Source organism: Vombatus ursinus, unplaced genomic scaffold, assembly GCF_900497805.2.
Source record: "Vombatus ursinus unplaced genomic scaffold, bare-nosed wombat genome assembly UNPS02014779.1, whole genome shotgun sequence".
In the NCBI taxonomy this organism is placed as follows: Eukaryota; Metazoa; Chordata; class Mammalia; order Diprotodontia; family Vombatidae; genus Vombatus; species Vombatus ursinus.
This window is the reverse complement of record NW_020954557.1, coordinates 18,708,017-18,732,818: the sequence shown is the minus strand read 5'-3', so window position 1 is coordinate 18,732,818 and position 24,802 is coordinate 18,708,017.

Below are 24,802 nucleotides of genomic sequence, written 5' to 3'. Positions count from 1 at the left end.
CTATATACTAGCTCCTTTCATACTGCCTATAAACTTGCTGACTTCTCCGTCATTTAAAAAAATTATAAAACAAAAAATCTCACTTGATACGCCTATGCATGCTAACTATTGTTCCCCTTTAACTACCTTTTGTAGTCAACTACTTCATAAAACTATTTGAAATCAGTGCCTCTACTTCCTTTCCTCTCACTCATTTCTTAACTCTCTAAAGTCTGATTACCAACTTTATCAATCAACAAAAACTGCCTTTTCCAAAATATCAGTGCTTTCTTAATTGCCAACTCTAATGGCTTTTTTCTTAATCATCATTCTTCTTGAACTCTCTATAGTCTTTGGTATTATCAATCACCCACTTTTTGCCCTTTTTGATGTTCTATCTCTAGGTTTCTATGCCACTGTATACTGGTCCCATTTCTCTTCTTATATGTCAGACCTTTCCTCAGTCTTTTTCACTATTTCTTCAACTAGGCCATGTCTGCAAACCATAGGTACAATCCAATGATCTATCTTGTAGCCTCCTCACCTTCTATATTATTTCCTCTATATTATTTCATTTGGTGATATCACCATTTCCCATAGATAAAAAAGTATCATATTTTTGCTTATGATTCTTAAATCTACTTATATAGCTGTAATCTCTCTAGTAACCTCCAGCTTCCCATTCCCATCTTTTCATTGAACATCGCTAACAGGATGTATCATAGATATCTTAAATTCATCACGTTCAAAAGTGAGCATATTACCTTTCCTCATAAATCCTCTTTTCTTCCAAAGTTTCCTATAATTTTCAAAGAAATTAACATCCTCCTAGTCACCTAGGCTTTCAACCTATTAGTCTTAACTCCTCACTGTCTCTCACCCCTTCCATATCCAATTTGTTGCTAAGTCCTATCAGATTTTCCTTTATAATATCACTCCTATGCATACTCTTCTCTCCTCTGACACTGACATTGTCCTAGAGAGGGCCTTGTCTTCTCATGCTTAGGCTATTGTATTGGCCTGGTGGTTGGCCTCATCCAAATCTCTCCTCCTATTATTCTACCCTACATTCAGTTGTAAAATTGATCTTCCTGAAGTACATGTCTAATCCTGTCACACTTTGACTCTCATTAAATAAACTCCAGTGGTTCCCTATCACCTCTAGGATAAAATATAATCCTCTGTTTGGCATTAACAACCCTTCACAAATTGTTCCCCTCCTACCTTGCCAATATTTTTATACCTTACTCTACCCTCCTCCACGTACTCTGTGATGCAGTGACTTTGGCCTCTTTTCTGTTTCTCAAACAAGACACTCTATCACCAGACTCCGGGCATTTTCACTGGTTGTCCTTCATTCCTGAAATTCCATCCTTCCTCATCTCCACTTCCTGGCTTTCTAACTCACATTCATTCTCAGCTAAAATCTCATGTTCTAAAAGAATTCTCTTTCAATATCCTTTAATACCAGTGCCTTCTCTCAGTTGATTTTCTCCATTTAATCCTGTATATATCTTGATTAAAGGTAGTGGTTTGCATTTTGTCTCCCCATTAGACTATTAGCTCCTCAAGATCACAGAATATCTTTGCCTTGCTGTTTCCTCACAACCTAATACTGTGCCTGACACATAATAGGAAATTATTAAATGCTTGTTACCTGACTACACTGTCTAATCATCTCACATTATACCCATGAGACCATCGTTCAGAGCCAGAATTCTGAAAGGCAATAACTTATTAATCCATGACCATATTAAGTACCTATAAGGGACGTTATCAATAATTAACAATGATAAATATTGTTGAAAGCTTTAAGGTTTACTTTGATTGTGTTTTTCCAGTCAATAAAAAGATAACAGCCTCAGACAGCAACAGTAGTAGCAATAGCAACTGCTATTTATATAGTGCTTTAAGTTTTGCAAGGGATGTTATTTGCATTGAGAGACATCATAGTGTATTGGCAACAGTAGCACAAGTGGAGTATAAGGAAGACCTGGGTTCAGCTCCTATCTCTGACACATACTGGTTTTGTGACCAAAAGTAAGTCATTTAACCTCTCAGTACTTCAGGTAACTCTCCAAAACTAAGTTATAGATGAAAGTAATAGAAGGACTTTCCCCATTGAGTAGCTTCCTATACCAATAAAATTATGTCTCTTCCCTATCAATATTTGAATTATCATTTTTATTTCTTTTCCTTCTTTGTGAACTAGTTTATTGCAGGTTTGTTTTTGTTTATTTGCTAGTTTGTTATCATTTTTAGCAGCTAGGTAATATAGTAAATAGAATATTGGGCCTGAAGTCAGGAAGACTAGAGTTCTAATGTGGCCTTAGACATTTAGAAGCTGTAAACTTGGACATAGCCCTTTAATCTTTACCTGCCTCAAATTTGTCATCTGTAAATTGAAACAATAATAGCATGTACCTCTTGAGGTTTTTGTGAGGATAAAATGAAATATGTAGTTATTTGCAAACTGCTTTATAAACCTTAAAATGTTATATAAATATTATATTATTATTATTTTATTTTTGTAATGTGAACTTAACAAATGGAGGCAGAGTTAATCTCTGACCAAGAGATAATGTAATCTTATTACATATTACAAAACCCTATTATGTAATCACAGAAAGCAAATAGCAGAAAACAAGGTTTTAAAGGAATTCTAAAGACGTGCCATGGCCTGCGGCTCTTCAAAAAGTGTGAAAGAATTGTCATTGAATCAGAAATGGAACAAGGAATTGACCACATCCTTAAAATAGCCCTGTAAACTGAGCTCCACAGCTCTTCAAGTCACTCTTGACCAGAACCATTTTATGTAGTATGACCCTTGTGCCTACCCCAAAGGGCTATGGTAGACTGAGAGACAGAAGAATTTATTTTCTTTTCTTCTGCCATTGGCCAGTGTGCTTTGGAGTTAAGCCACTTGCTTAGTAAATGACACATTTGAGAGAGGAGACACACTCCCTGTAGATGAACACAACCACTCACGTATTTGACTGTGTTTCTGATAAACATCAAAATCACATGTATTACATAGTCAGGCTCAAATCCATTGCATAGGGGAAGTAGAGCAATATAAATGAGCCTGTCCTCATCAGGCCTCTGTGGGCAGCCATAAATTGAATAATAACATAAGGATTTATTGGAAGAGAGAAAACTTGGCAGTATTCACTGGGGTGCATTTACCCTCTTTTTTCTTCTGTTCACAATCAGGACCTGGGCGTTGGTATTTTTTCTTGCCAATAGGCATAGATCTTCCCTCTGCTATATCCAAATGAGTCAAGGAGAGACAGAAGGAGCATTGTAATGCGAGACTTAAACTAACTTCTAGTCAGAAATATTACAACTAAGTTAAACGCATATGATAAAAATATGCTGCTAGGTTATAAATCTGTTCTTTAGTTAATTGTAATGTCACAGAATTATAAGAGCTATTTTAATATTTTCATTTCTGCTAAATTTAGTTGGAAAATGGAAAAAATGTTCTTCAAAGTTATTGAACAATTAGAGGTGATTTCTTTCCTATTCAAAATCTTAAGGTTTAGTTTATATATTCCTCAGTTGGAGACATCTGAGAGATTTAAATGGTATAGTGTATAATTAAGGTGTTTGTATATCTCCTGCTCCTGTTAAAAATAAGGTAGCCCAAAATGCAAGTTCACTCAGAAAGAAAAAGGACAAAATAGAATGACAGACTATTCTTTTTACAAAGAATAATGCTAAGCCTTATACACGTATAGAAGAAAGAAAATAATCAACCTACTATTATAAGAGTGGTTAGATGAAAGGATTCAAGTGAAAGAGCTCAAATTGTGTAGTAGAAGTCCCTTTGAGCTTTCAGTTATTATGTGTGTGATCATTGACATTCCCTCCATTGTTTTTAGATAATTATTTGCCCTTAAAAACAGCATGGTTTCTGAAATTGATGTGCTCTTTTCACTTGCATCTTATTATTGTAATGCTAAAAATAAAAAATGTCAATGGAATGAAAATATAAAACTATAAGTAAGATATTAGAGACATAAATACATAGGTAAAAAAAATAGGTATAATTAAATAGTATAAATTCTACTTCCTGTTCTGTAAAGGTAGAAAAATCAAGATCTTTTCTCAAGTGAATAAAAAGAAAAAAAGAAAAATCAGGAACATGTACTTGTAGTACTTTCTCAACAGTTTTCATTCACTTCTATTCCTTTGAAAGAGAAAATTGAATTAGAAATGAGATGTAATAATTTTTTAAAAATCAGTTAATTTACTTTTAGATGGACACAATAGAGTTTAAAGAAATATTTTCCTAGAAATGGTAGCTCTACATGTCAATCAATAAGCATTTATTAAGCAGCTAGTATGTGCCAGACAATGTGCTAAGTTCTGGGGATACAAAAAGAGGCAGAAGGCTCCCTCAAGCTACTTACAATCTAATATATCAAAAAGAGTATTATTTCTTTTGTTGTTCAGTCATTTCAATCATATCTTACTCTTTGTGAGTCTATTTCAGGTTTTCTTGGCAAAGATACTGGAGTGGTTTGCCATTTTTTTCTCTAGCTCACTTCAGGTAAGGAAAAAGACAAACAGGATTAAGTGACTTGCCTAGAGTCACATAGCTATTAAATATTTGAGGTTGGATTTGAACTCACATATTGCCAACTCTAAACATGGAGCTTTATACACTGTACCCCCTAGCTGCCCATACAAAGTACTAGCAGTGATCTTTAATGCTATATTTGTGTAGCACCCAAGTCACTAGTGGCTAAATAAAGAAAAATTATGCCACTTAAAAATGAAAAAAAAAAATCAGGATAGCATATTGACAAAATGGATTAATTTCATAGGTTGTTTTGTTATGAAGACATAGAATAAATATTTTTAAAATAAGAAAGTATAACATTTTGCATGAAAAAGCTGGTGCTTACATGCTAAAATGGAATTAGATAGGTTTGAAGCTTGGGGCACATGAAGAAATGACAATAGCAATGGCAAAAAGCAGAACTATTCGACTCCTATTTTGCTTCTGTTTTCTCTAAAAAGGGGAATAATCGTTACAATTAAAAGGACAGGAAGAAAAATGACTATCCCAGAGTAGATACCTAAAATATGAAAATACATAATGAGAACACCTATATCCTTTAATGAACGCTAGTCACCAGGCCAAGAAATATTACACCTCAGGGTACTGAAAGATCTCATAGCTATGATTGTTGAGCTACTGACAGTGATCCTTGAATAACTATGGAAAAAATGAAGAATGGAGTCTGCAAACTCTAGGCCAATGACTTTGACCTGCACTCCTGCAAATATCACAACATACCGATTTTTTAATGGTTAGCAAATATTTAGAAAAGAAAATGTTGATCACAAATATCTCATCCCAAACAGGTCACATCAAAATAACTAGTTTCCTTTTTTGACTGGGTTGTTGGAATAGTTGATTTGGGGAAATTTTATATATGTGTGTATGTATATATGTAAATGTGTGTGTAACACACACACATATGTGTGTATATATATAACGTGTGTTTGTGTGTGTGTTTGTGTGTGTGTGTATAGATAGATAGATAGATAGATAGATAGATAGATAGATAGATAGATAGAAAATCACATTTTCTTCACATTTTCTGAAGTCTGGAAAACTTCATTTCAAATTCTGACTTTGATAATTACAATTTATGTGGATATGGACAAATTAACCTCTCCCAACACCTAGGTGATTCTTTAAGTTTGTCAGTTAAAGATAATTAATAATCTGCAATGATAGAGTTTTTGTTCTGGGAGTTCTTTATACAAATGTAATCACAGCACTGGATCAAACCCCTCCACAATAAATCATAACAGTAATGGACCAAAACTTTTGATAAACAATTCAATATATAACATTTATATGGAGTATTGTAAAGATGTTATTTGGAGAGGCGTGTCCCTATAAGATACAAAGTAAGAGAAAACATAGGTCAATTCTTAAAATAGTGATTACCTTTATAGCTCCTTTGAGCTCTAAATCCTAGGATCCTAAATGCAAATCTTTATGATATTTTTTCAATTTTTTTTTCAAAAAGTGATTCCTATTTTAATGTATGTAGAAACTTTACAGTTCTAATGTTAAGGAGAGAGAAATGAGTATCACAAAAAAAAAAAAAAATCTCTTCTAAGTGATTTGGTCTCCAGGGTGAATATTTTGATTTTCTTCTTTTGTTTGTCATTTAAACTCTGTCCCAGTGTTTAGGGAAATTACTTGAAATGTGCATAGTAACTTTTTAGACCATCTGTTATTGGTATCTGTTTTGTTTCTTTTTAAAAAAAATTACAATAACTGACATGAATTCTGAAACAGACTCTTTATGTGGAGGTTCTGCATAAGATCAAATATTACATCTGCTCCAAGGAAAATTCAGTCAATATGGCAGGAGAGTGAGCACCATGATATTAACTACTAGGGCTGTTGGTGCTACTGATATATTTAAGATACAAACACATGCATAGAAAATGTTCTAAAGATAGGCATTTATTTAAATACATTATATTAGAGAACAGTCCTCTTTATTAAGGTGATTAGGGCTTTGGGAAAATTCAGTTAGTTTTAATTGATCAGCTAAATGTAGTTTGAGGAGCAAGAGAATACATTTAGTTTCACTAGGAGGCAGACTGAGCTTGAGTCATGTCTTGTCCATGTGGAGAATGGGAACAAAGCATTCCAGAGCGGGGGGGGGGGGACACTTTTCCTCTCACTCTCATGAACATGGAGAGATGTACTGAGACCTTAAGATAGACTGGTAAGGTTCGCTGAGCATTGTTTCTTTTCTCTAATTCTCAAAGTTGAAAGGGTGGTGAAAGGAAAAAAAAATAAAATAAAATTCTTATGGTGCTAATTGCTTCTGCAAGGTGTAGATTTGCTGATAATATCTAGGCAAAGGATTTTGCAAGACTTTTGTTGCTTTTCCTCATTAATTATGTCCTTTATTATTTTGTAACTTGGCTATTGAAACTGGACTATGGAAATTTAACAAGGTTTGTAATGCTGTAAAAGAAACTGACAAATTTGGGTAACATCCTTAGAATATTACTTTTCCCCAAAAAAATCAATAGATTTTAAATGGGGTAGGACCCAAGATATTATTTAGTCAATTTCACTCATTTTACAGAAGAAGATACTGAGACATTTGATTAGGAGTACTGTGAAACCCAAATAAGATTGGATTAAAACATTATATAAATGACAGTTAGTAGTAGAAGTAGTATTAGCAGTAGTGATGGTAGTAGTGTTAGTAGTAGTAGTGATGGTAGCAGTAGTAGAGGTAGTAGTAGTATAGTAGTAGTAGTAGTAGTAGTAGTAGTAGTAGTAGTAGTTGTAGTTATAGGTACCAAGCCAGTCCCTAATGACTTTATCCCTTTTTTTCTTGCCAAGTTTTATTTTACTTTTAATATATTTTATTTGTTTCACTAAATATTTCCAAATTGTATATAAATAATTTAGAAATCATTTCTTTTTAAATTTGGAGTCACAAATTCACTTCACTCCTTCTATACCTCTCATTTCCTTGAGAAGGCAATCAAATTAATATTGATTATACAAGTGAAGTCATATAAAACATATTTCCATGTTAGTCATGAAGCAAAAGAAAACAAACAAAAAAAAACAAAGAAAGGGAAAAAAGCAGTATGCTTCATTCAGCATTTATAGTTCCTTTGTTCTCTCTCTGAAGGTGGATAGCATTTTTCATCAAATGTCATTTAGAATTGTCTCGGATCATTGTCTTGATCAGAGCAGCTAAGCCTTCCATAGCTGATAATCTTTACAATATTGCTGTTACTATGTACAATGTTCTCATACTTTTGTTCACTTGGTTTTGCATGAGTTCATATAAGTATTCCAATTTTTTTCTGAAATAATCCTGCTCATTATTTCTTATAGCATAATCACATTCCTTCACAATTATATGCTACAACTTGTTCAGGCATTGCTCAGTTGATGGATGTCTTCTTGGTTTCTGATTCTTTGTGACCACAAAAGGAGCTGCTTTAAGTATTTTTTGTACAAATAGGTCCCTTTCTCTTTTCTTTGATCTCTTTGGGATATAGAACTATAGTGGTATTGATTGACCAAATGGTATGCACAGTTTTATAGCCCTGTGAGCTATAAATTAGTTCACAACTCCACCAACAATGCATTAGTGTCCCAATTTTCCAAACCCCATCCAGAATTTGTCACGTTCCTTTTCTGTCATATTAGCCAATTTGATAGGTGTGAAGTGGTAATTCAGATTTGTTTTAATTTGCATTTCTCCAATTAATTGTGATTTAGAGCATTTTTATGTGACTATTGAGAACATAGATTTATTTTTCAGAAAACTGCCTGTTCCTATCCTTTATTCATTTATCAACTGAAGAATGTCTCTCATTTTTATAAATTGTGCTCAGTTATCTATGTATTTGAGAAATTAGGCCTTTATCAGAGAAACCTGCTGTAATTTTTTTCTCCAACTTCCTTTTTCCATATAATTGTGGCACATTAGTTTTGATTATGCAAAACATTTTTTATTTTAATATAATTGAAATCATTCATTATACTTCCCATGATCCCTACTATCTCTTGTTGGGTCATAAACTCTTCCCTTATCTGTAGATCTGCTATTATTTTTTTCCCATACTCCCTTAATGTACTTATGATATTACCTTTTATGTTTACATCATTTATCCATTTGGACCCTATTTAGGTATACAAGGTGAGACATTTTTCTATGCCTGTTTTCTGCTAACTGCTTTCCAGATTTCCCAGAAATTTTTCTCTCGTGTTGGTTTCTTATCCCTGAAACCTGGATCTTTAGCTTTAGCAAATTCTAGATTACTATGAACACTTGTTACTCTGTATTGGGTACCTAATGTACTCCATGGATCCATCACTTTATTTCTTAACCAATACCAGATTATTATTAGGATGGTTACTGCTTTACAATAAAAGTTAAAATCTGGAACTAATAGGCAGTCTTTCTTCACATTTTTTTTTTATTGATTCCCTTGATATTCTTGAATTTTTGTTCTTTGTAATTATTTTTGGCTTCATAAAATATTTTAGTGGTTTAGTATGGCAATGAATAAGTAAATTAATTTAGGAAGAATTGTCACTTTTATTATATTGGTTGGCTTACCCATGAGCAATTAATATTTCTCTAATCATTCAGATCTGCTCTTACCTTTGTGGAAAGTTGTTCATAATTGTATCCATATAAACCCTAGGTTTGTCTTTGTAGGGGGACTCCCAAGTATTTTCTACTGTCTACAATTATTTTAAATGGAATTTATCATTTTATTTCTTATTGTGTTTTATTTTAAGTATTTGGAAATGCTAATGATTTATGTGGATTTGTTTTATATTCTCAACCTTGCTGAAGGTATTGTTTCAAGTAGTTTGTTAGTTGATTCTCTAACATTCTCTAAGTATACTACCATATCATCTATAAAAAAAAAAGTGATATTTTTTTTTTTCCTGGTTGCCTGTTTTTATTCTTTCAATTTATTTTTCTTGTCTGAAAGCTATAGATAGCACTTCTAGTATAGTATAGAATAGTAGCAGTGATAAGAGACATCCTTGATTCATCCTTGATTTTACTGGGAAGGCTTCAAGTTTATCCCTCTGACAAATAATGCTTGGTCTTGGTTTTTGATAAGTACTATTAATCTTTTTAAGAAAGGCTTAATATGTTCCTATGCTAGCTACTGGTTTTTAATGGTAATGGGTATTTTATTTTGTCAAAGTTTTTTTTTTTCCCTTCATCTATGGAGCTAATCATATAATTATTTTTGGTTTTTGTTATGATATTGTGATATGGTTGGCCACTCACTCTCATGTCCTCTTTATATGTAGAATTCTTATAATTGCCCTAATAATTATTAATTTCATAGAAGTTACATGCATCATCTTCCCATGTAGAAAAGTAAACAGCTCGAACTTATTGAGTCACTTGTGATTTCTCTTTCATGTTTATCTTTTTATACTTCTTTTGAGTCTGCATTTGAAAGTCAATTTTTCTATTCAGTTCTGGTCTTTTCATCATGGATTCTTGAAATTCCCCTATTTCACTGAATATCTTTTTATTCCCTTAAAGGACTATACTCATTTTTGCTAGGTAGGTTATTCTTGTTTCTAGTCCAAAATATTTTACCATTTGGAATATCATAATCTAAGCCCTCCACTTCTTTCACATAGTAGTTTCTAAATTTTGTATAATCCTGACTGTGGCTCCATGGTATTTTAATAGTTTCTTTCTATTGTTTGAAGTATTTTCTCTTTGAATTGGGAGCTCTGAAATTTCTCCACATTAATAGTGGGAATTTTCCTTTTGGGATCTCTTTCAGATGATGATCAGTGGATTCTTTCTGCCATCTGGTTCTGAAAATTTGTTTCAGTTTTTCTTGATAATTTATTGAAATATGATGTCCAGGTTCTTTTTTTGATCATGGCTTTCAGGTAGTACAGAAATTTTTAAACTGTCTCTCCTTGATCTATTTTCCAGATTTTTTTTTTCTGATGAGATATTTCACATTTTCTTTTAAAAAAATACTTTGGGCTCAGATTCTTATAATCTAGCCACTGCTCAGATTCTTATAATATAGCTAATAGCTCACTAACATTCAGACTCCTTAAGAGTCTGCCTAATATGATGGATGTTCTAATAAACCTCGTCTTTGGCTGAAAGAAGGTTTGGGTCAAATTCTTTTGGGCAGGATCCACGTGTTCTGTTTTTGGGGCCCCAGCACTCCAGCACCCCTAAACCTCAACATTTTGGTGGCCCTTATGGGGAAATTGCCTAACCCCAAGTTCTTCTTCTGCCAAGACTGGAAGGTGTTTAAGTCCCCCCCCCTTCTTGCTCTGCAGTTGGGGTCTCTCTCCAAGCATAAAGGCTTAGAAGTGCTTTTCAGGCAGACAGTTATGAGGCTGTCTTATATTTGGCCTGATGCTTTCAAGCTCTTAGTCCACTGTGTTGAGTTCGAGGACATGGACCTGGATACACCTTTTGCAGCATAGAGGACAAGGATGGACACCCTATCCAGAAGTGTATGCCCAATTCTGTCAATTCTCTTGCTGCTAGGGAATTGGGGAAAACTGCAGTTGCTTTTTGGTTCCCTGAGGCTTACTTATTCCCTTCCCTCTACACCTCTGAATGCTCCTTTATGGAGGTTACAGGGAAAAGTTAGAACAGCTAAAAATATCTTGGCAGATTCTGGAGGTTGATTGATCATTAAGGAGTTTTGAAACATCTCCTTACAACCCTGGTCACTCCCTTCCCTTGAGTCAAGAGGGTATCTGTTAACCCCTCTCCTAAGAGAAAAGAGTTTCCCCTTTTTACCCTCACCTTTGATTTTGCCCTCCCCAACCTGGGGAAAAGAAGGAGGGGGGGGCAGCAGCTACAGCATGGACCTCACTGGCAATGGCCTTGGGCCCTAGGGCAACCTTTACCTGGAAGTATCACCCAGGTGCAGCACATCCTGCTCAAGGTAAAGTAGCTGGCCTCTGAACTTGGGTAAGCACACCCTTTTAAAGTTGTAGTTTTAACTGTTAATAATGAAATGTTGATTCTCTGTATAAAAGTAATTTGGAAATGCATTTAACAAAACTGGTCACCTGATTGGTAATGGGTTTGTTTCAAGTTTCAAATTGGTGAACTTTTTGCATCAGTTATGTCAAGCAACTTTCCATAATTTGGTTACTGCTAAAATAATTTGGCTATTGTCATTTTTTTAATGTATAAACATGCCAAAAACCTTGTTTGGGTTTTGATTTGCTGAGAATTTGCAAGTATGTAGAAATCTCTAATGATTGGCTTTTTATACTAGGACAAATTTAAATTTGAAATATAAATCCTGGAAAAGTTTTTCTTAAGCTGTGAGTAGTGAAACTTGGTGTTTGAAGTAAAAAAAAAATAGAAAAAAATCTTATTGGATTTTATTTTGAGTTGTCTGATGGACCATAATAATCCACCCATAATCAATAATCCACCATCCGAGAGAAATGCCACAAGCTACTCAGAGAGAATGTGATACTGGTAGGAAATCAGCAATGGGAAAAGCTGAGAGGACAATTTTAGCCTCAGTCTAAAATAGGATCCTCCTGACTCAGTTTCCCCATTATGTTCCTTTGAAAAGGAATGTTACCCACCTGGCTATTCCTGAGTTTGGCTATGAGGTGGATTTGATACTGTATGGTTGGAAAACTGAATTATCTGAATCCAAACAGAGCTAAGGATGATTTATCCTGTCACATCTGGGCCCTGCAGTCTTTTCTGTCAGATTTGTGTCTTCCAGACTACTGGCCATTCACCTACAGTTGATAGCAAACAACAGGTACCAGCCAACATCCCCCCATAATTCCAGTCAACCTCCTCTTTGGGATCCCCTTGAGGCAGAGACAGCTCTATGCTCCTTGCCTACAGGAAGCAGTTTCAGAAGCCAAGACCTTCTCCCCTTACCCCAAAAGAATTTGGGTCCCATTTTTTTGAGAGGTGAATGATTGGGATTGGAATTAGACCTGAAAAAGGAAAAACCCTGGACTTTCCCACCTGGCCAAATCTCTGGCATTTGCCTGAGGCTACAATCCCATCAACTGGCCTTGTGGCTACACCCAATCTCCCAATTCTCTGTTACCCTTAACCTAGCCTAGCCCTCAATTGTCTTATCTCCCTATGTCCCCAGGCCACTTCCCACCCTTAATCCTATATAGGCTCCATTCTCCCTAAACCAGAGTGGTCCCTGAAGTTCTATTATCTCATAGACTACTTGGCCACTCCTAGATCCCTCCCAAAGTCTTTCTGTATATAAGGTCCATCTTGTCTCCATTAAGATGCTCAGATTCTTATAATCTAACCAATAGCTCTCTAATGTTCAGATTCCTTAAGAGTCTGCCCAATATGATGGATGTTCTAATAAACCTTGTCTTTGACTGAAAAAAAAAAAGACTTTGCTTTATTGTTTCTTGATGTCTCATAGAATAATTTGCTTCTACTTCTCTGGTTGTAATTCTTGAGGAATTATTTTTTTCATTAGATTTTTTTACCTCTTTTTCCATTTGGCCAATTATTCTTTTTGAAGAACTGTTTTCATTAGTGAATTCTTGTACCTCTTTTTCACTTGACCAATTCTATTTTTAAGGTAGGATTTTCTTCAGTATTTTATGCCTCCTTTACCCAGCTGTTAATTGTATTTTGATTATTTTTTTTCATTTGCTTTCATTTATTTCACTTAATTTTTCCTCTATCACTCTTACTCAATTTTGAAAATCATTTTTAGCTCTTCCAGTATTTCTTGTTGGTTTTGTGTCTATTTTTTTTCCCCATTCAGTTTTTGCTTGTAGCTATTTTCACGTTATTTTCTTCTAACTTTGTGTCTTGATCTTCTCTGTTATCAAGTAGATTTTTATGGTCAGGTTCTTTTTGTTGTAGTTGTTGTTCTTGCTTGCTTTTTTTTTCACCCTATTCATTGACTTTTTACTTTAAGTTAAAGTCACACTCTGTTCCCAGCATGGGATGGTGGAGGGGTACTATCTCAAACTTCAGAATATTTATACACTGCTGTTTTCAAAGATAGTTCTGGGAATTTGGAAGTTTTCAATTCTTCCATAGTGGCATGATTTGAGGAGAGATATGGGCATTGCTTTCCTAATAAGCACTTTGTTCCTTACATAGGAAGGGTCCCTGATCCCTTGGGATTGTAACTGATCCTGTTCCTCAGGGTTCTTGATGCCTTGGGACTAGATGTGATACTATTCATCAAGTCCCTGATCTCTTATCACCAAAATCAAAACTGCCCCTCAGGACTTCCACTGCCTCTTGATCCAAAGTTCTCCTCTCTACCTTTGAATTATGACCCCAAAGGGGGCATAGGCAATGAGTTTTTCAAACAGCATTTGGTACTGTGTCCTGAGCTAGCACAGGGATCTCCTTTATTTTCTTTCTGACCACTTGCCCTTACTGTCTCAGTTTGAGAGCTCTAGAAGCTGCTTTTCCTTCCATTGCCACCATGTTGTCCCACTACTGTTTTGTTCCTCGACGTGTCCTCAGGGCAGCCTCCACCTCTCTGTGACAAATTTCTCTTTCCACCCTCCTAAGTTTTCTTAAGTTACAAGAATGTCTCACTGTGTTTTTTGTTGTTGTTGTTGTTTTTTTTTTTTGTTTGTTTGTTTGTCTCTACCACTCCAGAAGAAAATTGGGAGACTTCAGCTGAGTGTTTTCTGTACTCCACCATTTTAGTTCCACCCCAAGAATGTCCTTCTACATCACTCTTGATGGGCTCACAAAGTGTTTGTAGAGTAGTAGAGGGATGTCTTAATATGTTTAACAATGGGATCTATTTTTTAAAAAGTACACACACAATTTTAAGTTTAATTTTCATAGCAGTTTCTTAGGTCCAGAAAATCAACAGAACATTAAATCAATCACTGGTTTATAGCCCTTGAGGATCCTGAGGTATAAATGCTCATACTGAAAATTTTTTAAATGAGCTCTTCCAAACCATAGAAATGGCTCTAGCAAACCTCTACCTTTGATGTTGAGTTCCTTGTTCAAGATTTAACATCTATTTAGTGGAAGAGTTGAGAGTATAGCCAGATATGCTTCTTAGTCCAGTGATTTTTCCACAAATTTAATCTGAAATCTTCATTATATTAAATTGTGTCATATATGAGATAATATACATATATGTATATATAATGCATAGTTATATATACACACATATATACATACACAGATAGATATTTAGATAGATATATAGTGATATAGTGTTTGTCCAACCATAAAGCTCTCTATGAATGTTAGCTACTATAATTGCACATATGTATATACATACGTATAAATTGTTTCCATAACATTTTATACAGCTTTATCTCTATTTTCATGCACTTTAATTTTTTACATAAATAAATATAATTAAAAGACCATTTTTTTTTGGCTCTCTACACCCTTGTTATTATCTATATGCATGATCTGGAACCTGAAGGAGGACCCTGAAGACACCAAACCCTTCTTACATTAAGCCATTAATTAAAAAAAAAAGTAAATTAATTTGAGAGCCAAGGAGAGTCTTTCCATGAGGGTATGAGGGTTGGGGAAGGCTGAGGTAATAGAAAGCATAGTGAAGCATGTAACAATGGCAAGAGGAAAGGCTTGGAAATTGGGTTCTTCAATGGGGGCAACAATTAAAGAAAAGAAGTCTTAGTAGGAATTTTGTATTTTGGACAAGGAGAGGACATGAGATGCTGGTATGCTGATGAGGTGAGTCATTATTCAGGTACAAAATCTTTCATTTATCTTAAAGAGATCTCTCTCTGATTAAATAATTGATCACCTAAAATTGGCCTTTTATGATCTTTGTTATTTCTTTAATGTGCCATGGACTTCTTTGGCAACCTGTTGAACCTTATAGATCCCTTCTTAAAATGAGAGTTTTACATGCCTTAAATAAAACATTTAAGATTTACCTGTTTTACTTTATGTACTTTAGACAATTATAGAAAAAAAGGAAAAAAAATAAACAATTTGATGCTAGGAAATGGTATATGACAGTTTCTCATGGACATATAATATCAAAGGCTTCTTTTTCAAAATGAGGAAAAGGAATTATAGTATAAATAATATCAAAAAGATGGATGTTCTAGAGGAGAAAAAATACAATAAAAAGGAGATTAAAAATAACATATGCCCATATTAGAAGTTTGGAGTGGAACAGATAGAGGCATCCTATTTCTCAGACCCTCCTGCTGTGTTAATTTGGTTGCTTTTCAAAATCATGATATCAAGACTGATTGTATTATTGCTTTATAGAGGCAGGTGGCAGGTGGTGGTTCATGGATTGTTAGTTTGGGGCCTGTAGGCTTATACTTGGGCAGGACAGAAAATGAAAAAGGTGGTTTATCTTGGTGTTGGGCTTTCATCCATTTTGTGACAGTCTCCATCATTCTGCATCTTATTCCTACATCTAATCTCCTCTGTACCTTAATTCTTCTTTTCTTTAGCATTCATACCTTTCAGATGTCTTTCTCCCACTGAATATTTATATTTGGGTTATTTCTGGTTTCTGTATTTTATATCCAGTGTTGACTTTTATTTTCTTTGTTGAATCTCATTTTCTTTCTTGTGCATATTTTTAACCACTTGGGATGTTAGAATATTGTTTATTTACCCTTTCTAGTTTTCACATCATCTTCAAATATCCTATATCACATATAAAATACACACATACATAATTATGGACATTTGTCCTTCAGAAAGTCAAATGCACTCCATAATGCTTTTCTTTCATGAATTGTTGCCAAGTCCCATGGGCTAGAGGTTGACTTGTTCAAGGGACAAGGTAATAATGATGTTAAAATTATTCCATTGTGCTGGTCAAATAGCATTCTTATTAATAAGTCTTCTAAAGTATGAGAAGAATGTTTTTTAAAAAAATCTCTGATCATAAATCACTAATTAACACTCCCGACAGCTTTATACAATGCATTCTGTCCTTGAAAATAGTGCACTGTGTAATTAAGGGTGATGGGTGTAAAAATTTTCAGGAAGTAAGGAAAGAGTTATATTTCTTTTAAAGATGAAACTTTAGTCACTTTGGTAATAATGAATTAGCCTGTTTATTTTTAGTGTATGGTGAGCATGGCATTCAGTTCTTCAGTATTCTGGATTGAACATTCAGGAGGCTCCTGCTGTTTCCTTGTTTACAGGAGATGAACAATTCAGTGTTGGTTTTCTCTCAGACTGGTGGTGCAGATTCACTGCTCTTGGTGAAACATTTTAGGCCCTAAATTTCTTGGATTTTAAATGTCGAATTGAAAATGGCAATCTTGTCTCAATAACTCCAGGAAAATCTAGTCCAGAATTGATGCTAAGGCTGAAAGGCTTTGGAAGTCCCTGTACATTCAATAGTAACATATCATGTGCTTACACAATCACTTAAATTTTTATGTAAGACCCATCATGTAATATATGATATCCTGTCATAATCTAACTGTGTCTCCATAGAGCAACTAGGACCATCTGTCGAATACCATCAAGAGTCAGTGGGGAGGGGCAAAAGGGGGCAAGAGCAGATCTGGGAATTCAATGCCAACTAAGGTTATTAGTATTTGGCTTTAGGTACAGGGATTAAAAGACATGAGAAGCACAGACTGCCACAGTTTGATAGTTTGAATCTCCCAAGACCATATTGGCACTGTTGCCTCTAGACTTGGTCTGAATATTGGCCACACCTTCTATTTAACAAAGAGCATCTGTTTCTTCTTCGAATCCTGTAATTTAAGTCCCCATACCTGGCTTAGAAATGTATGTAATATTATACCTGGAAGGGATCTGGGAGAACATTGAATCTAAATTCTTAATTTTATAGATGACAAAAAGGAGAAAAAAAAAGATGAATGACATATAAGGTTGCATAGTATATTAATGGAAAAAACAATTGAACTCAGGCTAACTGCCTTTTATACTCTATCTCACTACATACACCAAAATACTTTCTGTTGTCAGTTTGTTTGTTTGATTTGTTTTTTAACTATGTTAACTTAGAATATAAACTCCTTCAGGTTAGGTGTTTTTTTCTGCTTTTTTTTCTTTCTGTAACATGCCCTTAAAAGGAGCTAACTCTTTTGAACAAAGGATGAAGCATTCAAGAGCTCACTAAGTATTTTGAGTTTTGTAGCCTAAACTGGGTGGGGGTATTCATCAGAGGAACTGTATATCTAGGTAGAAGGCATGGAATGGCAGAGGGGAGAGGAAAGAAGAAACTGGGGGCAGGGATGGTAACACAGTGGCTATGATAATAGATTCCTTGAGGACTTCTCATAGCATGTGTACCAAGAAAAGAAATTGAAATAGAAGACTATCAGACTCTGCTTTATAGGAAACACAATGAAAGCTTTAATAGTGAACTGGTGAGTTATCTATCCTCTTTTAAACAGCGCCTATGGTTTCTCTTTTTGTCTTTACTTCCTCCTGGCTCCCTCTCCCTCTCTAAGGTAGATGTTCTCTGCTGTTCAATTTGACAGACTTTTGGGCTCTATCTTGATATTTGTTCCTTTATTTTGATTTTATTTACCCTTTTCTCATATAAAACCAAAAATGTAAACTTGAAATATTGTAAATTAGTTTTTTTAAATAACAGTGCAGTTCATTGGGAGGGTCATGGCTAAATGAAGTCTTAATAGAGTATAAGACAGCAGGGCAGGCAGTGTCTGTTCATCATTAGAGAAGAGAAAAATATCTTCTCTAGCTTGGGGGTTCTGAGCTTATCAATATTAATAAATAATCAACATTTATAAGGTCCTTGAAATAGGAAAAAAAAAAAGATGAAGTAAATCCATGGGATCATAGCACCTGGACATTAAAAAATAAATAAATAAATAAACAATAAGCTTCAATTGTGGTCAGTAGCACCTTTTAGGTGCTTCATTTTTTTGTCCAGTGTCTGACATAGTGCCAGTTATATCATATGTATTTAACAGATATTGATTGATTGATAATTTTAATGACCTATTTTTTTCAGTAAAGATATTCTTTCTACTAATGTGAACCCTTTAAGAGTGTCCATGGCTTATAAATTGATCAGTGAATTTAGTTAAGCTGGAACTCATAACACTTAACAAACTGAAGTGGCTCTCTATTACTTCCAGGGTCAAATTTCAAATCCTGGATGGTGTTAAAAGATTATCCTACATTACAGTATTCTTATACTTTATTTTTCTCTCCATACTCTACAAAGGAAAAATTATCATGGAAGGTATTATCAGAGGTGAGCCTCCAGGAAAGCAAGGGGTTCCAAGATAGAGAAATGAAGAGGAAGAATATTCTAGCATAAGAGAAAGTCAAGATATAAAGGCATCAAGATATTGGGTAGAGTATCAAGTGGGCCAGTCCCACTTTCTGTTACTGGAACATTGGTCTCCACCTCTCATCTTCATGCTTCTGCACTGGCTATTCCCCAGGATTGCATCTTCTCCTTTCTCACTTCTACCTCTTTGTTTCTTTGGCATTCTTAAAGACTCAATTTAATTCTCACATTCTGCATAATTTCCTGGGCCCACCCAATTGCAAATGTCTTTCCCTTTAAGATTCCCTTATTATAATATGAACCCATTTATTTATAGGTTGTATCCACAATACAATGTCATCTTCTTGAAGTGAGGGATATTTTCTGTCTTTCTTTCTATCTATATACACACAGTAAATGCTTATTCACGGACTACCTGACAGGCCTGTAATTGAAACATCTCTAGTCTTGTAAGCCATAGAAGTACTTGCATCCCACTATTGTAGTCACTGAGGACAAAGGATAATGGCCATACCACCATATAGCATCAAAAGAGGACTATAATGGAGATCTATCTGATCATAATATGCTAATGATTAATTTACAGTCTTCTCAGCCTGGCATTTAAGGCTCCACAATCCAGCATTAACTTGTATTTCTAAACTTATTTTGTGTTACTTCCTTTCTGGTTAGACATTCTAATAAAACTAGACTGCTAGTTATTTACCTACATTTCATATTTGACCCTTATCTCCTGATCTTTGAATCTTGACTGTCCCTTTTGCCTGGAATACTCATCCTCCTCACCTCTCTGTTTTGGAATCCCTAGCTTTTCTTGAGGTTCAGCTTAAATACCACTTTCTTTAATATCCTTCCCCAAGTTACTCACTGTCTGTCTCCAAAATATCTAGTATTTATTTCTGTGTATACCTGTTACACCTCAAATATAACGTAAGTTTCTTGAGATCAGGGACTATTTTTTATTTTTAATTCAACACAAAACATTGCATAGAATAGGCCCTTGATTAGTATTTGTTGAATTGATGGGACAATTTTCTTTAAAGCATAGCTCCTCTCTGTCATTTATTCACACCATCATCACTATAGGCTTCCAGATGATGTCAGGCATAAACTATTCTTTGATGACATTACATTTACATTGTGCCAACAGCTGTATCCAATTGACAGTGTTGTTGGCCAAATTATAGCTGCCACTTACCGGAATGCAGCCAATGTTGCCTTAACTCCCTTGAGCCTCAGACTCCTTTGGAAGTCCTGGCTGCATGTCCAAATAGTCACTGGCAGAATGTAGCACCATAGGAGGGTTGGATACAAATAGCTTGTGTATCATCCCAGGGATGACTCTTGGGGCATTTACAATGAAATTGTAATGGGGTCTCTGGCAAAGATCTCAAAGAACATAGTTTAATAAATGGAGTCTTTTAACCTTTCTGACTCTATTTTATCATTCTCACATTTAAAGATTCACTATTTCTTAAGGTAGAAAACTCTTGGAGAGATGACAACACAGAGAAATGTATATTTTCTGCTGTACTAAAAATAAAATAATTCTGAGAAATGTGAGAATTATAGAAAATAAATCTTTATAAGTAATATGCTATGTTCAATGTCTCTTGATTATCCACAGGACAAACTTATGCAGTACTCGAGAGGAGATCTAACATATTGGACCCTAATGATGAGACACATGCTTCGTATTCTTTGACTTCTGAACATTATTTCCTACAACTTCAACATGTTTGAACAAATATTCAGGAAAAAGGGAAATTTCATTGCTCAATTTTAATAGATATGCTATTTATTCAATTCCTGTGCAGAATCATATTTTACCATCAAATATGGAAGTAATGATAGTGTGAAGAATGCTTGGAGAGTTTATTTACCTTCTTGTACCAGAAAGAAAAAAAAATTCCCTTCTCTCACTGCCTCTAGTAGTGGCAATGATCAGGAAAACCTAGTAAAGGGTTTAGTTTTCCAAAATGAATTTATTAAAAGTACTACAGTATTTTTTTTCTCAGAATGTTAATTTTTTAAATTTTACTATTTTTATTTTTTAAAATTTGTTATTAATTTATTTTTAGTTGTTAACATTCACTTCCATAAGAGTTTCAGTTCCAAATTTTCTACCTATTTTGTCCCTCCCCCAAACCCAAGATGGCATGTATTCTGAATACCCCTTCCTCTAATCTGCTTTCCCTTCTATCTCCTCCCCTCCCTTCTCTTATCCCCATCCCCTTCGATTTTCCTGTAGGGCAGTATAGATTTCTATACCCCATGGCCTGTATATCTTATTTCCCAGTTGCATATGAAAACAATTTTTAACATTAGCTTTTAAAACTTTGGGTTCCAAATTTTCTACCTTCCTCCCTCCCCACCCACCCTCATTGAAAAGGCAAGCAACTTGATAAAGGTTATACATGTGTAGTCATGCAAAACATTTCCAGAGTAGTCATGCTGTGGAAAACTATATTTCCCTTCATCATATCCCGCCCTCCATTTATTCTATTCTATCTTTTGACCCTGTCCCTTCTCAGAAGTGTTTGCTTCTGATTACCCCCTCCCCCAATCTGTCCTGTGCTCTATCATCCCCCCCTTCACTCTCTTATCCCCTTCCCTCCTATTTTCCTGTAGGGTAAGATAGATTTCCATACCCAATTGAGTATGTATGTTATTCTCTCCTTAAGCCAAATCGGATGAGAATAAGATTCACTCGTTCCCTCTCACCTTCCCCCACTTCCCCTACACAGTAAAATCTTTTTCTTGTCTGTTTTACGTGAGATAATTTACCCCATTCTACCTCTCCCTTTCTCCTTCTCCCAGTATAATTTTCTCTCACCCTTTTATTCTCCAGATATCACCCCTTCATCTTCAACTCACCCTGTGCCCTCTATCTGTCTGTCTGTCTATCTATCTATCCATATAATTCTTTCCATCCAACTACCCTAATACTGAGAAAGGTCTCATGAGTTACAAATATCATCTTTCCACGCAGGAATGTAAACAGTTCAACCTTAATAAGTCCCTTATGATTTCTCTTTCATCTTTACCTCTTCATACTTCTCTTGTGTCTTATACTTGAAAGTCAAATTTTCTATTCAGCTCTGGTCTTTTCCACAGGAATGCTTGAAAGTCCCCTATTTCACTGAATTTCCATTTTTTCCCCTGAAGGATTATACTCAGTTTTTCTGGGTAGGTGATTCTTGGCTGTAATTCTCTCTCCTTTGATTTCTGGAATATTATATTCCAAGCCCTCCAGTTCTTTAATGTAGAAACTGCTAAATCTTGTGTTATCCTCATTGTGTTTTCACAATACTTGAATTGTTTTTTTTCTTTTTTCTGGCTACTTGGAATATTTTCTCTTTGACCTGGGAAATCTAGAATTTGGCTACAATATTCCTAGTAGTTTTCTGTTGGGGATCTCTTTCAGGAGGTGATCAGTGAATTCTTCAATTTCTGTGTTACACTCTGGTTCTAGAATATCAGGGCAGTTTTCCTTGATAATTTCTTGAAAGATGATGTCTAGGCTCTTTTCTTCATCATGGATTGCAGATAGTCCAATAATTTTTATATTATCTCTCCTGGATATCTTTTTTAGGTCAGTTGTTTTTCCAATGAGGTATTTCACATTGTCTTCTATTTTTTTTTTATTCTTTTGGTTTTGTTTTACAATGTCTTAATTTCTCACAAAGTCACTCCATTTGCTCCATCCTAATTTAAAAAAAGACTGTTTTCTTCAGTGAGCTTTTGGACTTCCTTTTCTATCTGTCCAATTATCATTTTTAAGGCATTCTTCTCCTCACTGGCATTTTGTATCTCTTTTGCCATTTGGGTTAGGCTATTTTTAAAGGTGTTATTTTCTTCTGTATTTTTGGGTCTCCTTTAGCAAGCTGTTGACTTGTTTTTCATGATTTTCTTGCTTAACTCTCATTTCTCTTCCCAGTTTTTCCTCTACTTCTCTTACTTGCTTGTCAAAATCCTTTTTGAACTCTTCCATGGCCTGGGACTGATTCATATTTTTCTTGGAGGCTTTGGATGTAGGAACTTTGACTTTGTTGTCTTATTCTGGCCATATGTTTTGATCTTCTTTGTCACCAAAGAAAGATTCTATGATCTGACTTTTTTTTTTTGCACAGTTTGTTCCTGTTCCTAGCCAATTACTTGAGTTTTAAACCCTTGGTTAAGGTAGGGAGTCTGCTTCCAGTGTGGAGAATGTACTGTCTCAAGCTTCAGAGGTTTTGTACAACTGTTTTCAGAGACACTTCTAGGGACTGTAAATTTTCCCATTCTTCCATGGTGGTACTATCAGGGGCAAAGTGTTTACTCCTTTCCTGGTCTGGGCTCTGGTCTATGAGTGACCACAACCACTCTTCTCTGCCTTGGAACTGTGAGGAGGATTCCCTCTCCACTGCCACTACAAGCTCCACCATGACAGCACTCCTCCTTGCTCCAAGACCTCCACCCAGAACTGTGACCCAATTCCAAGCAAGGGCAAAGGAAGAGAATCCTGCCTCAGCACCAGCAAAGAGATCCCTGCAATCCCCTCTGATCAGTCACTCGATTCTCCCACTGTCTGTGGGCCAAGAGCTCTAGGAAGCAGACACCACCCCAGGGCTGAGCTGGGACTGAGACTGGGACCAAGTTTTTTGCTCACCATGGTCACAGACTTTTCCTACTGATCTTCTAAGTTGTCTTTGGAATTTGGGTTAAGAAGTCTGTAAACTGCCACAAGTGCCTGTGATTCAGTTCTCTGAGGGCTGTCCAGGTTCATTGAGGCCTAATCTTTGCTTGCGTTCCCATCCTGAACTGTGTTCCTCTCCCAGCCTGGCTCAATAGACCTTACCAACCAACCATCCTGGTTGTCTTGGGCTGGAAATTTGTTTCACTCTGTCTTTTCATGGGTTCCGTTGCTCTAGAATTTGTTTAGAGGCATTTTTTATATATATTTGAAGGGGTCTGGGGGAGAGTTCAAGCAAGACACTGGTTTCCTTCTGCCACATTGGTTTCACCCCCTCCTTTAGTATTTTAACCATTCCTTTATATTATCTTGTTTCCTTCCATTCCACTAATTCTTTATCTTAAATAACAACTCTCACTTATTCTCTGATCCCTGCATTCTATCTCTAAAATTTATCTCTAAAATATTCATTTCATCTCATATTCAAAGCTACCTCTCATTTATATCTTGATTTCTATTTTTATGTAAAAAAATGCTATTTACTTATTTATGATTCTTTTTTTTAAATTTGAGTTCCAGATACACTCTTTGCCCTCTCTTACCCATTATAAAGGCAAGAAATGTGACATGAATTCTACATGTGAAATCATGCAAAATATATTTCCATGTTAGCCACACTGCAAAGAGAAAAAGCAAAACAATAAAGGAAGTGAAAAAAATGCTTCAATCTGCATTTAGATTTCATCTCTTCTTTCACTGGAGGTGAAGAGCATTTTTCATCATGAGTCCTTCAGAAATTGTCTTGGATTGCATTGATCAGAATAGCTAAGTCAGAGTTGATCATTGTAAAATATTGCTATTGCTATGTAGAATGTCCTTCTGTTTCTGCTCACTTCATTTTGCTTCTGTTTATGTAAGTTTTTCCATGTTTTCATAAAACTGTCTTGCTTATCATTTCTTATTGTTGTGGTTTTGTTGTTGTTATGGTAGTGCTGTCTAAAAAAATTCAGAGTCAGATCATCTCTATTCCAAGTACAGGCATTTATTGAAGATTGACACCCCACAGAAGTGGGCTAGGTTCCAAGAGGAACCAGAAACTTCAGAAAAAGTAAGATGGATTTTATAGGGTAAAGATGAAATTACATTACAGAAATTATGAATGTTAAAAAGGTAGGAGGGTTTTGTCAGGGGATTGGTAACAGAGGAAGGGTCGTTCCATAGTTTGTTGGTCAAACATCCTGGTCATGCTGCTTTCTGATTGGATAACTATTGTGGTCCTGTGTGGTCAAGATGGATAGTTAGGTATTGTGGGTCTGTCTTAGGCTGAATGGATAATGTGAACGTGGTTGA